Genomic DNA, 16365 nt, shown 5'->3' on the forward strand with positions numbered 1-16365 from the left:
GTTTGTTTCCCCTCTCATATAATATTTCCTGCAGCCTCATAACCAATAATGAAAGTCAATGATTAAAGTAGCTTTTCTTCTTAATAATAAACACCATTTGTAAAGTGATATACTGTAGTTACAGCAGTGACTGAGACAACAGGCTGAAAAACAAAGCCAAGTGACAGCTGTCTGTGTACGTGAACTTGCACATGTGTGGTTGTGGCCCCTCAGCAAGTCACCTTTTGTGCAATGTGGCCCTTACCCCGAAACGAGTTTGGCACCCCTGATGTATTCTGTATACCACTGGTTCTAAGACGATTTAATAGACAAATTGATATGTATGGAACCTCATTTAAAAAAAAAACACCATGTGTGCAATAGAAGATTTGTGTTAAAATGTTTCAAAATGATTTAAACTTTTTCACAAATGTTCAAGATTGTATGACATTAACCGATATATAAAATAGAGTTAATACAATATTTATTTTTTCCTGGGGACCCCCTGGAGAGAGAGACATACAGAAACATTATAATAAATAAATAGATATATTCAGAAAATGTCTCTGTACAAGACAAGGAAAATAGCACCGAACAACATGGCTACTGTAAAAGCAACCGGTCACAGCTCAACTAAGTACTTAATAATCTTAAATCAAATCTAAGTAGTCTAATAATGTCCTTCGAAGAAACCTCCCGGGCCAACCCGGCAGTTGCGTAAATCCAGTCACATACCACACTCAGTGCTCAGTGGTGGAAAGTAACTAAGTACATTTACTTAAGTACTGTACTTGAGTACAATGTTGAGGTATTTGTACTTTACTTGAGTATTTCCAATTTCCAATACTTTTACTTCTACTCCACTACATCTCGGAGGCAAATATTGTACCTTTACTCCACTACAATTATTTGAAATTTTTAGTTACTAGTTACTTTGCAGATATAAATGATTACATTCTAAAACATACATTAACCACTTTAGCCCTATTTTATACATAGGCTATTTGTAGATCTGCTATTTTCAAACATTTAGTACTTTTACTTTTGGTACTTTAAGTACATTTTGATACGAACACTTTTGTACTTTTACTCAAGTAAAATTTTAATTCCGGACTTTTACTTGTAACAGAGTACTTCTACATTGCAGTATTGATACTTTCACTTAAGTAAAACATTTGAGTACTTTTTCCACCACAGTCAGTGCTACATAGAAGGAGATGACGTAGGTTGCGCGCACACAGGCATGTAATGTGTGGCTATAATGACTAGCCTGTGTGCACAGCCCTCCTTTCACACCGTGAGCTGTGAAGCTAACAGATAAGTGGCGGTTGCTTTGAATGGAGCCTTGACTGTGTTCAACCCCTGGAGCACAGTGGAACGGATTAGTCATGAAAGCAGAGGAAGAGTCAGTTAATGATGGGTTGCGACGAGGTGAGCGAGGGTGTGGAGGGCGAGATACCAGTGGTGGAAGCAGTACTATGCATCCTTTTATGCATCCTAATGTCAATGTATAAGTGTGTGTCCTTTGCTTGATGTTTAGTGTAAAGCACATTGGATTGCCCTGTTGTTGAAACGAGCTACACACATAAAATTGCCTGGCCTTGCCTTGCCTTAATAAGAATTAATTTAACTTATTCTTCTGCCCACACATACGTCATGTCCTATTAGTATGAGCGAATAGGGGAAGGGGATCAATGCCACGTGATTCCCTTGTTTGACCCGGCAAAAACTTGGATGTGTGTCTCAAAGAATATGATTATTGGCAGAATCGCTGAAAGTTTAGAATATTTGGCGGTCCCGTTTGAATTTTTCCACAAGATCGGTGGTTGTTGCAATGACCTGCTCTACAATACTTCACCATATGTTGTGCTATGACAAAATAAACCCATTAAATGTGACAATGTGTGCTGTGTTGTTTCACCAGGGTGAATAGCCTGCCCCAGTGCGTCTGATATCTGGGGTGCGTTTGGAAATACAGCACTGAGCGCACTGGCCAATACAAACTAATAGTCAGGGGATATTAGCAGACACATTTCCAATCTTGGAATAAATTCCTTACCAAAAAAAATCTTCACCAATGTGTTTGTAAAGGTGTCTAGTAACACATCTCACAAAGACTGAAATGCAGTTTCCCTAGGAGAATTTTTGACAGCTGCTGAAAGTTGGGGTACCCACCATTTCCATGCAGGAAAAAAAATAAATAATCAAAATTTAATTCTGTTTTAAGTAGCATGTGAGGGGTCAAACTAGGGTGTTTTTATGGTTTCTGAATCCATTGCAAGCATTTGTTTTTGCACCAAAACCACTCCTTGGGCTTTTTACACAAAAAGTGTACCTGGAAAAGGATGGCTATGGCCGTTTTTAGCCCAAGGAGTGGTTTTGGTGCAAAACAAATGCTTGCAATTGATTCAGAATCATAAAAACACCCTAGTTTGACCCCTCACATGCTACTTAACTCTTTGACTGCGGACGACGCGATAACGCGTCAAGTGCTACTTTGTCCAGTTGGCCGTCGACGCGCTCGACGCGCTGCACGCGCGTTCATTGTTTAATCTCTGATTGCGCTATGCTGCTTAATATTCAATGTTATTCTCGAGTTCCACTTACTTCACGGACATCTGCATCCGGTTTCATGACCTGGATTCCGTTTCCGGTTTTTGATTCTTTTCCCCAGTCATTTTCGTCCAAAATAGGTAAATAAACGGTCTTTCACACGGTATGACGGACAAACGGACAGTTTCTCTTCTATAATCTATGGTCTGGGTGACGATCAGTCATCGCCGTCGTATATCACAACGTAATTTTCGCCGATCAAAACAATGGGGGGGACGTCACATCCGTTTTCATGTTTTTCCTTGTCTAATCTATGAAGAAGGGTGAGAGAGACCCAACGACATGATCAAAGCTGTCATGTGCTGCGCTCTAGTGGCGGATTTGTGCTGGGTCTTTACATTATGTGTCCTTAAATTATTTTCATGAGAAAAATTCAAAATATAAAAATAAAAAAACACGAAAATTGCTGGCACTGGGGGAGTACTTTATGAAAATACTCTGGCAGTCAAAGAGTTAAAACAGAATTACTTTTTTTTTTCTTCCCTGCATGGAAATGCAGGGAAATGGTGGGTACCCCAACTTTCAGCAGCTGTCAAAAAGTCTCCTAGGGAAACTGCATTTCAGTCTTTGTGAGATGTGTTACTAGACACTTTTACAAAAACGTTGGTGAAGATTTCTTTTTGGTAAGGAATTTATTCCAAGATTTTTTTTAATATCCCCTGACTATAATAGGCGAGTGCGCTCCGGTGCGCAATTTCCGAACGCACCCCTGGTCTAGAGGGGCGGATTCAAAATCTCCGGGGAAAGCATCTGTGTGTGGTTCACCGATCTGTGCGCCCGCCCCCGCCCCGCTCCGCACCCCTCCTCCTCCTCCCCCAATGTGCAGCCCAGAGCCCTGACGTCACAACATTTGCGGCGACGCCCACTGCACTTTTGGTGGGTTGGGGAGATGAAAGGTTGACTCCCACTTCCTATGCCAGAAATGTCGATAGCTTGGTCCAGGCTTTCTTTTTGAGCAAAACGGGAAGGAAAATAAAAGCCTGGAGATCGAGGCTACCCGGTGAAGGAATGTCGGATTTGGCCAAGCCCCGAAATACCCCCCGTATGTGTGTCTCAAAGGATAAGTAGCAATAAAGAAATATTAAAAATACTCTGTTGCAAGTAAAAGGCCTAGTTCAAAAAGTGGTGGCAAAGGTTTCGTTGGGCTATTAAAAAAACACAGGTTCTGAAAATTAAGGTAAATATCAGTCATGAATATATCCTGTTGGGTAAATACCAAAGGGGATAGACAGAACCGAAGACAAGTACCTTATTAAAATATTAAGATTAACGGCCCTCAAACCTATAACCAAAAACTGGCTTCAGAAACTAAGCCCTAGTGTACAGACATGGAGGGAGCTAATGGAACAAATACAAGTAATGGAGCAGTTAACATGTAAAATCAGAGGAAATCTTAGTAAGAGTAGTACTCTGTGGGTTAAATGGGAGCACTACATGGAAAGTGTGGGTGTGGATGGGGGGGGGACCATAATGCAAGCTATGAGGACTTAGCACCTCAGCCTAACTAAAAGCACAGTATAGAATACCAATAGAAATACATAAGGAAGAGTCAACAACCAAATGGGGGGAGCACTTCACGGTAGGCCTACTGTTTTAATATCAGGCACTTGATGAAGGACTGACTTAATTAATGATCGGTTTGCTCTGATGTTTTAGTTGGAGAAAAAGAGTGGTAAAGAATATGAACTTGAACATGGGTTAGTTTTTTATGTGCCTCTGTACCTTGTTCTGTTTTTTGTTTTAGTTGTTTTCCTTTTTAATGATGTTTACTTTGTGCCAATCTGGTGCCTTATTTGTTCTTGTCACTGTTCAGGTAGCCTGAGGCAACGAGCTCAATCGATGGTCTTGAAGGGCGGATCCAAACGCAGCCGCCTGGATTTGTGCGGGGCTTCCTATTGCTTCACCAATCTATGTCCCCGCCTCCCCTCCCCTCCCCCCCGGCCTGTGCACAGAGCACGCTGACGTCACCAAATTTAGAGCGACGCCCCTCTGCACTCTGATTGGTTAGGAGATAACACGGTCCTAAGACCATCGTTCCTGCATGGCTCCCCCAGGCTTTTTTTCTTTTGTAAAAAAAAAAAAAGTCGGCAATATCCTGCAGATTTCTCGTCAGGTTTTCCAGGTTTCACCCTCCGCATTCCGCAGTCCAGACGAGGCGTTCAGAGAGTTTTTTTTGGCATCGTATGCAGGATCCTTTAGCAGATTTGCATTGTAAAATTAAGTCACATCGTTGCTCCGATCCATGCCAACCTTGACATAAACACTGTTCAGGGCAGGGGTCATCAATATGTCCATACATGTGTCCGTGGCCAGACTTGTCCTTGTCCATGGCAGATTTTAGATTTAGTTTTTACATAACATTATTGTGTTCTCATAAGACCCAATTAGGAGTCCACTAGGACAGTGGTTTTATTTTCAAGGACCCCTATAACTCTGAGTATCCTGCTCTCATCGTATGTCTGAATACAAATTAACAGGTAGCGAACAAGACTTGAAGAGAAACGCAGAAGCTGGAGTAAAGTTGACTGTTTTTACTGTTGTCTGTTTTCTCTCCACAATCATTTGTAAAACTGAAATACAAACATCAATAAGGGACATATCACATATGTACAGTAAACTTCGGTCTTAAAAATTCAAAATAAAGTACAGTCAGCATGTAGAAATCACAAATGTTAATACCAAACATGTATCTATGCAAATAAACTCACATGACTAAATTACATAGCATTTTAACGTTCTTAATATAGACATCATGAATTTACGTCAATGTAATTTTAACCAAATGAACTGCACAATGAGGCAAGATGTACCCACAAGAGATGAACTTCTAGGCATGAAAGCATTTGGCCTTATGGCTCAGTGCTAGGCTTGTTTTATAGAAAAGACATAATTACCAAAGCCAAAACAGTGCGTAATTGACAAGAGGTCATGATGACCTGAGAGAACATAATTATCACAGGCAAAACAGGTGAGTAATTGACAGAGGGCGTAATGACCTGCTTAATTTCTTAAGTCTAACAGCTGCAGAAAGAATGCTTGCCAACTATTGGAAAATAACTGAGAAAGAACATGACACTGAGAGTGTACGATCCATTTAAACACACACAAAGTTACAGACCTGTAATGGTCTATTTGGACCACCTTCAAGGAACTCCGAAGGTCCCTCAACCCACTTTGAGGACCACAGCACTATAGTATACATTTAGGGCAACGTAAGAGTTGTGTCCAAATGTCCATTTGCCAAAAATGTCTTCCACAAGCCGGCATGGCGATGAACCCTGGTTGAGGGGACTGCTGTGGGAATATCACACTAGGGACTAAAGGCACACCGTTGCTCCAATCCGCACCAAACCTGGCAAAAAACTATCAGTCGGACGGTTCTCGAGGTTACGTGGCACTAGTCCGAACGCCCGCTGCTCCGAAAGCCCACCAGTCCGACAGCTCGGACGCTGAAGCCTCGGAGCTCCGGGGGCCCCGCTGGCCCCAAACGGATCTCGGCGAGGCCGACCGTGGCAGGGCAACTTGGGCAGACGGGATGTCTCGGTCTCGCTAGGCCGGGGTCGGCCGCGGAGGAGCGCGAAGGACAGGCCACCGGGGCCGCTACGCACGTGGTCCCTCCGCGCCTGGTCGGGCCCGCAGGCTCCACCGAGCACCAGAGGTGCCGGCGGGGCCCTTGAAAGAGGCGGGCTACGAGTGCCATTCGGTCAGAAAGGGTTCGGCGGCCTGGTTCCTATCACAGTGCGTTGACTAGTGGCCATCGTGGCCGACGGTAAGCCCGCAACCGGGGCGGCCTGCGTCCGTCCTCAGCGTCTGCACGCTGGTCCATATATCCGGGCTGGGAAAAGTTGGCGATTGACTCGGGAGAGAATTTCAAAGGAGGGGGCCACGGCGGGGCCCAGATCCTCCTGGACTTGCCGAGGACTTCCAGGGTGCACGGCCAGGGTGCCGAACGGAGGCCTCTCTCTTCCCATCAGCCCGATGGCCACTGTGGCCTCCAATTTCATTTCTCTCCCCTCACGGGGATGGGGGAAACGGACCCACGGCCACCACCACCACCGGGCGCCCCGCTCGGCCCACCCACGCCGCCCCAAGACGGCGCCTCGCGCTGGGCAACGCTCCATACATGCGTTCCGGAGCAAGTCGGCGTCTCCTCCGGGAGACTATTTCACAGGAGGGAGGCAGGGACGAGCCAGACGCCTCCTGGACTACGGGGAGGAGACCGGGGGTACAACGTGGAGATCCAGGAGAAGGGGGCCCAGCGCTGGCTTGCGCTGGGCACGGTCCCTACACATCCCCTGGCAACAGTTGGCCCTCCGCCCCGGTCGGAATATTCCACCCGGGAAGGGCAGTGGGGCCCAGCACTGCCTGGGTGGTGGCCCGGTGGTGGTGGCCGTGAGTCCGTTTCCCTCATCCCCGTGAGGTGAGAGAACCATGAAATTGGAGGCCACAGTGGCCATCGGGCTGATGGGAAGAGAGGACATAGTGCGATTTTCCAACTTTTTCCAAAGGGCTCCAGACACTGCCCCAGGAAGGTGCCTCGGTCCCGGGCATGGTTCCTACATATCCCATGGCACCAGTTGGCCCTTCCCCCCATGCGAAATTACACGCAAGGGAAAAAAAATGTCTGATGTTTCGGCCGCAGTTTCAACGAACCCTCCGCCGGCCACGGGCGACCGACGGCCCGGGAGCACCAGCCATTTTTCGCCCTAAAAAGCGCAGATCTACAAGCCAAAAAACAACCCGCGGACCTCCGGAGGCCATACAAACAGCGTGATTTTCAAAATGTTCAAAAAGAACCAGGGTGTGGGGCCTCGCGCCGCCCGACACTGGCCGAGGATGGAGCCTATGGCTGGGCGTGGGTCCTACCTATCCTATGGCACAAGTGGCCACTTCCACCCCACGCGAAATTTCACGCAGGATAAGGATAAGGATAATTCCTTTTAACAGGACGTTCATGAAAGTCCTTGCGGGCTTGTTTCCAATGAGGGCTTGTGAGCAATTAGGGGTTAAGAGTCTTGCTCAGGGACAAATTTCATTTCATCGACACATATGCTGGCGTGGCCTGGAATCGTACCTGGGGCAACCAGGGCTTCTGGCTCCCTAGGCGGGCTCACTAACCACTCAGCTATGGCCGCCCCCATGGGGAGAGGCCAAAAGCCCTAGGCGTCCTGGGGCTGCCATACATACGTCCCCGTGGACCTCCGGAGGTCATACAAACACATTTTCGAAATTTTCAAAAATAACCAGGATTTGGGGCCTCATGCCGCCCCGACACTGCCCCAGGAGGGAGCCTCTTGGCTGGGCATGGTTCCTACCTATCCTATGGCACCAGTGGGCCCTCCAGCCACCTAGGGGAAAATTCCTTGAGGCATGAAGGCAGAGGCCCTGCTCCCGGAAGGCCCTGAACACTTAGTGCGATGTTTTTATTTTTTCAAAATAACCAGGATTTGGGCCTGTCACGGCCCCAACCTTGCCCCAGGAAGGATGCTCTTCCTGGGCATGGTTCCTACCTATCCTATGGCACCAGTCGGCCTTTCCCCCTGGTTGGACATTTCCACCAGGGAAGGGCCAGGGAGCCCAGGGCCTCCAAGCACAATGCCAGGTTCAAACTTACCCGCTCTACCCGCCCCGGGAGCCACCGTCCTGGGCACGGAGGTGGACTGGGGCCCCCGGGGGTCCCTGGTGCCGCCGGGTTGTCGCTCTGACAACCCGCTTTTTGAGCCCCAATTTCGGACTGGTGGGTTGTCGGGGCAGCGGGCGTTCAGACTAGTGCCACGTAACCGGTTCTCGAGATGTGAGAAGGGCAGGTACACTCACACGCAGAGATTTTTCACATTTATTGAAGGATGTCCACGTGTGCTATGCCCTTAGATTAACGTTTTGCCATAGGTTCTGACCTCACGTGATTGTCTTGCGTCTTACGTCATGCCTCGGGCCAGACTGGGTATTTAAACTGGTCAGACTGTTCAAAGTACTTAAATTACAAACAATGGCTGACAACAAAGTTTATTGTTGGTTAATGGAGTTGATGAAACGGGGGAAGGAGAGACAGGGACTAGCTGGAGAAAAAGAGGCTTTGTATAAGAAGATTGTTGGGCAACTGCAGAACCAGCTGGACCTCACACAGGACAAAGTGAGATCCAAAACAGTTATTTGGTCAACAGAGGAGGAGAAATGGGAGAAGGAGAGACAGAGACTAGCTGAAGAAAACCAGTCTTTGGCTGAGACAAAGGGACAACTCCAAAACCTACTGGACCTCATGAAGAACGAACTGAGATCCCAAACTGTTCTTTGGTCAACAGAGGAGGAGAAATGGGAGAAGGAGAGACAGGGACTAGCTGAAGAAAAAAAGTCTTTGGCTGAGACAAAGGGGAAACTCCAAAACCTACTGGACCGCATCGAGGTAGAAAATGAGAAGAAATTTGAGCAACTGCAGAACCAAATGGACTTCATCCAGGACGAACAGAGATCCAACGCTGTTCTTTGGTCAACAGAGGGGGAGAAATGGAAGAAGGAGACACAGAGACTAGCTGAAGAAAACCAGTCTTTGGCTGAGACAAAGGGGCAACTCCAAAACCTACTGGACCTCATGAAGGACAAACTGAGATCCAAAACTGTTCTTTGGTCAACAGAGGAGGCGAAATGGGAGAAGGAGAGACAGGGACTAGTTGAAGAAAACAAGTCTTTGGCTGAGACAAAGGGGCAACTCCAAAACCTACTGGACCTCATCCAGGAAGAAATGGGGAAAAAAGACACTCAATTGTTGTGGAAGGAGGGAAAATGGTGGATGGAGACACGGTAACTAGCCGAAGATAAGAAGGCTTTGGTTAAGAGGAATGGGCAACTGCAGAAACAACTGGACCTCACCCAGGACAAACTGAAAACTAAAAAAAAATGGCTGACAACAAAGTCTCCAGAGGAGGAGAAATGGGAAAAGGAGAGACAGGGACTAGCTGAAGAAAACCAGTCTTTGGCTGAGACAAAGGGGCAACTCCAAAACCTTCTGGACCTCACACAGGACGAACTGAGATCCAAAACTGTTCTTTGGTTAACAGAGGAGGAGAAATGGGAAAAGGACAGACAGGGACTAGCTGAAGAAAAAAGGTATTTGGCTGAGACAAAGGGACAACTCCAAAATCAACTGGACCTCATCCAGGAAGAAATGGGGAAGAAATTAGATACCTCGCATAAGATAATTGAGCAACTGCAGAACGACTACCGGGGACTATCTGATCTAGCTTTCTCTGTAAAGGGGCAACTCCAAAACCAACTGGACCTCACCCAGGATGAACTGAGAACCAAATGTGCTTTTTGGTGAAGTGAAAAGGAGAGATGGGCCAGGGAGAGATTAGATAGAGATAGAGTCAGGCCTTATACACCATTTAAGTTTGCCCAGGAAAAAAGACACCGGACTGGCTGAACCTACCACTGCCTTCCCTTTCCAAGTCCCCTCCCAAACCTGGTGATTTCATATTGTCCGTCTTATAAAGAAAATACAAAATAAAAAATACATAAAAAGGAAACTCGGATGGCGTATTGCATAACAGTATTGTATTGCATAACAATATTGCATAATATGAGAGAAACAGCTAATGTGATCATTTGTTCATCACAAACATCATCACATTTAGCTTCATTTATTCACAAATAGAACAAGCAAATAGGTGAGAGAGTTGGCTCAGAACACAGAAGGTGTGATGGTATATACCAGTGGTTCTCAACCTTTTAAGGCCCGCGGCCCCTCCAAAAAAATCATCTTCTTAGGTCTTTAAAGTCCTTCTGTGGACCCCCCTGGGGCTCCCGACCCTGGTATATACAGCCGTGCTGTGAACTGCCAAATGTCGCTGTTTTAGGGGTATTTTTTTATAGGTCGCGAGTAAATATCAAATTTTCCCCGTTTCCTACATCTAAAATAAATATTAAAACATTTAAATCACAACTTTTCATAAATTAAAAACGGCCTAGGCCTATTCCATAAATACAATTTAAAATTTGAATAATTTCAATTAAAAAAATAAGATAATAATAATAATAATAATTTCCATAAATACCAGTGGTGGAGGAAGTATATGCATCCTTTTATGCATCCTAATGTCATTTTATAATTGTGTTTCCTTTGCTTGATGTTTAGTGTAAAGCACACATGCCTACACATATTGTTCGTCATGTCCTAGTATGAGCGAATAGCAGTGTTGGGTAACGTGCGTTAGTAACGTAACGCCGTTTCGTAATATATTACCGAAATGCGGTAACGGGTAATATGACGCATTACTACAAGGAGAAGCTGTAATATAGTAGTAAGATGACACTACGTTACTACGTTACTAATTATCGCGAAAAAAAAAATGGAAATGGTGTCCATTTGTTTTGCCAGGTTGCATATCCGGCCTAGAGAGAATCAAAGGAAACGGGAACAGCTGTGAGCATGCATATATATATATGTGTGTGGACTGCACCGGATACAGTCCCAAAGAAGGCGGGTGTAATGTAATAGGCAGCGTCGCAGCGAGTCAGTGCACTCGCCTCGCTGTCCCTTGTAGGCCAGGACGCACAGCGTGCACCTCTGTCAATATGGTAATGGTAGACACCAGTTCTCTGGTTGAGATTCAACATCAAGCGAAACACTGCACATAACCAGTGATAGGTTAGATTTAAAGCCTATATTCCAGTTTATAATGCGCGGAAGCCAAGCAACACTTTTGACAGAGAGAGGGGGAGCATGAGAGAGAGGGAGGGAGAGAGAGAGAGAAAACCCGACGTCGGATCAACAGCAATACAAATTAATAACTGCAAACAGATCCAAAGATTAGGCTATCAATCATACAAAAGCAGAGAGAAGCTGTGATCTCACTGCTCTGATGGACAATAAATAAATAATCCTTTTGCAAACAATATCCATGTTCTGTTCCTTTGTCAACAATGATCCAAATGGGAAGTTTATTTCAGCAGCTAGAACGTGACAGTTTGACATAGTTTGAGCCGTTTTTGCTGCGCAGCTCCTCGTTTAAGTTAATTGCCTTCACCTGCTGCTGTGGTGCTGCGCAACAGGGCAGATCTCCGCCAGGCCAGGTGGCCCTACCCAGGCCAATGAAATTCATAGGCAGTCTACAGAAGCCAATTAGAATGAAATCTGCTAAAACTGACTCATACACTGATACAGAACCATATATAGGCTAAATATTGTCTCTGACTCTCTGTCGGTTATTAAAAATTAAGAAATACTATATTTTAAATAGTGAAAAATACAGAAAATAGGGGATAATACATAAAATCTCTAATCTGTGATTCTAATGTGATTAATGTGACCCCTACAGTCAGTGAAGTCCAGTGCTGAATGTGACAAATATTGAGACAAATAGGCTATAACCCAATACATAATTTTATGAAATAAATGGGTTATATTTTACAGATAGTTACACTATTCTTGTACTATATTAAAATTAAATCATCCTTAAACTTCAAGTTAAATTAATTATTTCCGTGGACTTAAAAATCATCGTTTTATTTGATGGCCTTCTTTTTGATTGGCCTTTTACAGGCCCTACCAGCCTGTAGGGGGAGGTAGAGAGTAACATATTATAATACCAGCCTGTAGGGGGAGGTAGAGAGTAACATATTATAATACCAGCCTGTAGGGGGAGGTAGAGACTGAGTAACATATTATAATACCAGTCTGTAGGGGGAGGTAGAGAGTAACAATATAATAGCAGCCTGTAGGGGGAGGTAGAGAGTAACATATTATAATACCCGTCTGTAGGAGCCTGTAGGGGGAGGTAGAGAATAACATATTATAATACCAGCCTGTAGGGGGAGGTAGAGAGTTACATATTATAATACCAGCCTGTAGGGGGAGGTAGAGAGTTACATATTATAATACCAGCCTGTAGGGGGAGGTAGAGAGTAACATATTATAATACCAGCCTGTAGGGGGAGGTAGAGAGTTACATATTATAATACCAGCCTGTAGGGGGAGGTAGAGAATAACATATTATAATACCTTTGCTCTAAGTGAAAGCTGTGTCCAAACCCAATGTTGAATAAATGTGACTAACAATAGCATAATGTAGTCGTGTTTTTCATCAGAATTAATGAATAAATGCAAAAACATTTTTAAGGATTTCATAAGCAACGCGCTAATATCGTGATAATATCGTATATCGTGATATTTTTGGCCACAGTTATCGTGATATGAAATTTTCATATCGTCCCACCCCTAGTACTGTACTTACGTACAATGTTTAGGTATGTTTAATACTTTATTATATATATTTATGAATTGATTAATTTAAGTAAATAAATTGATTCATTAATGTAATTTATAATCATATCTTATAATTTAAATGCCTGCCCATCTGCCATCTCTGTGTCCCAATTTCCAAAAATAATTTGTGGGCTAATAATAATAATACAAAATCTAGATTATTTAATTGTTCAATTTTAGCTTTTATTTTGTTTAAGTAACTAAAAAGTAATTTGTAATATTAATATATTACTGTTGCTCAGACAGTAATATGTAACGAAATGTATTACTTTAAAAGGAAGGTAATAAGTATTAGTAATATATTACTTAAATTAAGTAACTTGCCCAACACTGGCGAATAGGGGAAGGGGATCAACGTCACGTGATTCCCTTGTTTGACCCAGCAAAAACTCGGTTTTATTTGTCTCAAAGAAAATGATTCTTGGCAGAATCGCGGAAAGTTTAGAATATTTGGCGGTCCTGTTTTCATTTTTCACAAGATTGGTGGTTGTTGCAATGACCTGCACTGCAATACTTCACCATATGTTGCGCTGATGAAATAAACCCATCAAATGTAACAATGTGTGCGTTCCGTAATGCAATTCCAATGGTGAAAGCTGTGTTGTATCACCCGGTGAAGGAATGGCAGATTCGGCCACGCCCCGAAATACCTGTGTGTGTGTGTGTGTGTCTCAAAGGGTAAGTAGCAATAACGCAATTTAAAAAATACTCTGTTGCAAGTAAAAGGCCTGGATCAAAAGTGGTGGCAACAAAATATATTTGAAGTACCCGATTTGTGTATGTATTTGAAAATAGCAAATCCACAAGCTCACAAGACAACATTATGTAAGCTATATAATTGGTTAATGTCCTGTTTGTTTTGTAATAATACTCCAAATCTACAAAGTAACTTGTAACTAACGTTTGTAAATAATTGGAGTCATTAAAATTGCCTATGTGGATGTCACAAACTTGCGAGGTGCATCCTTCCTCCGATCCACACCAAACTTGCCACACACACTGTGCACGAGACTGCCGTGAGAATAGTCACACCAGGGGCCACGTGTGTGTCACCAGAGGACCGGGCACCGCGCTCCCTCGGGTCCTCTGCGATCCTTTCCTCAGTTATCTACTTTGTTGCTGTACGACCTTCCTAGCCCGTGTTATTGAAGAAAAACGGGCGACAATGGTCAAAACTCAATCGAAAATCGGCGAACGAATACCGGCGAAAGTGGCCATTTTCAAGATGTTTTGACCATTATCCCTGGAACGGAAGGTCCAATCTGCTCAGTTCAAAGCTTGTTGGGTGCGTGACTTTAAGGACATTAAGCACGCAATGATACCTTTTTGGATTTTCGGGCATAAAAGTATGGAAATTGTCCGTTAAAAAAATCCAATAGGTGCCCTTTTGAAATTCCAGCCCCTGCCTCTCCAAATCCCTCTGCACGTCCCTGAGGGCAGGGGTCATCAAAATGTGTCCGTGGCCAGACTTGTCCTTGGCCGTGGCAAATTTTAGATTTTGTTTTTACATAACATTATTGTGTTCTCATAAGACCCAATTACATTAGGAGTCCACTAGGACAGTGGTTCTCAAACGTTTTATTTTCAAGGACCCCTATAACTCTGAGAGTGTACAAATGGACCCGTAGCGTCCATTTGGTTCCATTTGTACACACATAGAGTTAAAGACCTGTAATGGTCCATTTGGACAACCGACAAGGAACTACGAAGGTTCCAGGGGACTGCTGTGGGAATGTCACACTATAGGGACCAAAGTTGCTCTTCTCTACACCAAACCTGGCAAAAACACTGTTATGGGGAATGCCATGAGAATAGTCACACCAGGGGCCACGTGTGGCACAGGCGCACCATTGCTCCGATCCGCACCAAACCTGGAAAAATAAATATCAGTCGGACGGTTCTCGAGATGTGCGAAGGGCAGGTGCACTCACACGGAGAGATTTTTGCACATTTATTGAAGGATGCCCATGTGTGCTATGCCCAGAGATTAACGTCTTGCCATAGGTTCTGACCTCACGTGATTGTCTTGCGTCTTACGTCATGCCTCGGGCCAGACTGGGTATTTAAACTGGTGAGACCGTTAAAAGTACTTAAATTACGAAGAATGGCTGACAGCAATGTTCATATTTGGTTAAGAAAGGTGATGCAACGGGGGAAGGGGAGACAGGGACTAGCTGGAGAAAAAGAGACTTTGTATAAGAAGATTGTTGGGCAACTGCAGAACCAACTGGACCTCACACAGGACGAACTGAGATCCAAAACTGTTGTTTGGTCAACAGAGGAGGAGAAATGGGAGAAGGAGAGACAGGGACTAGCTGAAGAAAACCAGTCTTTGGCTGAGACAAAGGGGAAACTCCAAAACCTACTGGACCTGGATGGAGGTGAAAAGGAGGCTTTGGTTGAGAGAATTGGGCAACTGCAGAACCAACTGGACCTCATCCAGGACGAACTGAGATCCCAAACAGTTTTTTGGTTAACAGAGGAGGAGAAATGGGACAAGGCTAGACGGGGAATAGCTGAAGAAAACCAGTCTTTGGCTGAGACAAAGGCGCAACTCCAAAACCTACTGGACCTCATGAAGGACAAATTGAGATCCAAAACTGTTCTTTGGTCAACAGAGGAGGAGAAATGGGAAAAGGAGAGACAGGGACTAGCTGAAGAAAACCAGTATTTAGCCGAGACAAAGGGACAACTCCAAAACCAACTAGACCTCATCCAGATAGAAAGGGGGAAGAAATTAGATTTCTGGGATAAGATAATTGATCAACTGCAGAATATAGCTGTCTCTTTGGCTGAGACAAAGGGGCAACTCCAAAACGCACTGGACCTCATCCAGGAACAATGTGGGAAAAAAGACACTAATACAACTAATTTGTTGTGGAAGGAGGGACAATGGCGGTTGGGGCAACTAGCCGAAGATAAGAAGGATTTGGTTAAGAGGAACGGGCAACTGCAGAAACAATTGGACCTCACCCAGGAAGAGCTGAGAACCAAATGTGTTTTTTGGTTAAGTGAAAAGGAGAGATGGGCCAGGGAGAGATTAGATAGAGATAGGGTCAGGCCTTTTACAAAAAGACGAACTTTCTGAACCAAACTTTCTGAACCTACCACTGCCTTCCCCTTCCAAGTCCCCCTCTCAAACCTGATGATTTAATACTGTCCGTCTTATAAAGAAAATAAAAAATCACACCCAGTGTGAAGTGGGCGGTGTGGTCACAGTGGTCATCACAGTAATGGAAGTTGACTTAAAGAAAAGTAATATTGTGGACCAACCATTGTACACCCCTAACTTAAAAAAGTGCATAGTCCTATTTATAGGGCTATGCACATGTGTCATGTTTCACTAGCCAATCACAGTCCTGAATAGACTGTGATTGGCCAATCACGGTGCAGGGTTAGGGGGGTACACTGGTGGCCAATCACAGCGCAGGGTTGGGGGGGGGTGCAATTTCCAAACCTCACATATAGGGGCGGTTTAACCGCCAAAAAAGACATAAAAAGGAAACTTAGAT

Source organism: Gymnoscopelus braueri, assembly GCF_963280865.1.
Source record: "Gymnoscopelus braueri genome assembly, chromosome: 8".
Lineage (NCBI taxonomy): Eukaryota > Metazoa > Chordata > Actinopteri > Myctophiformes > Myctophidae > Gymnoscopelus > Gymnoscopelus braueri.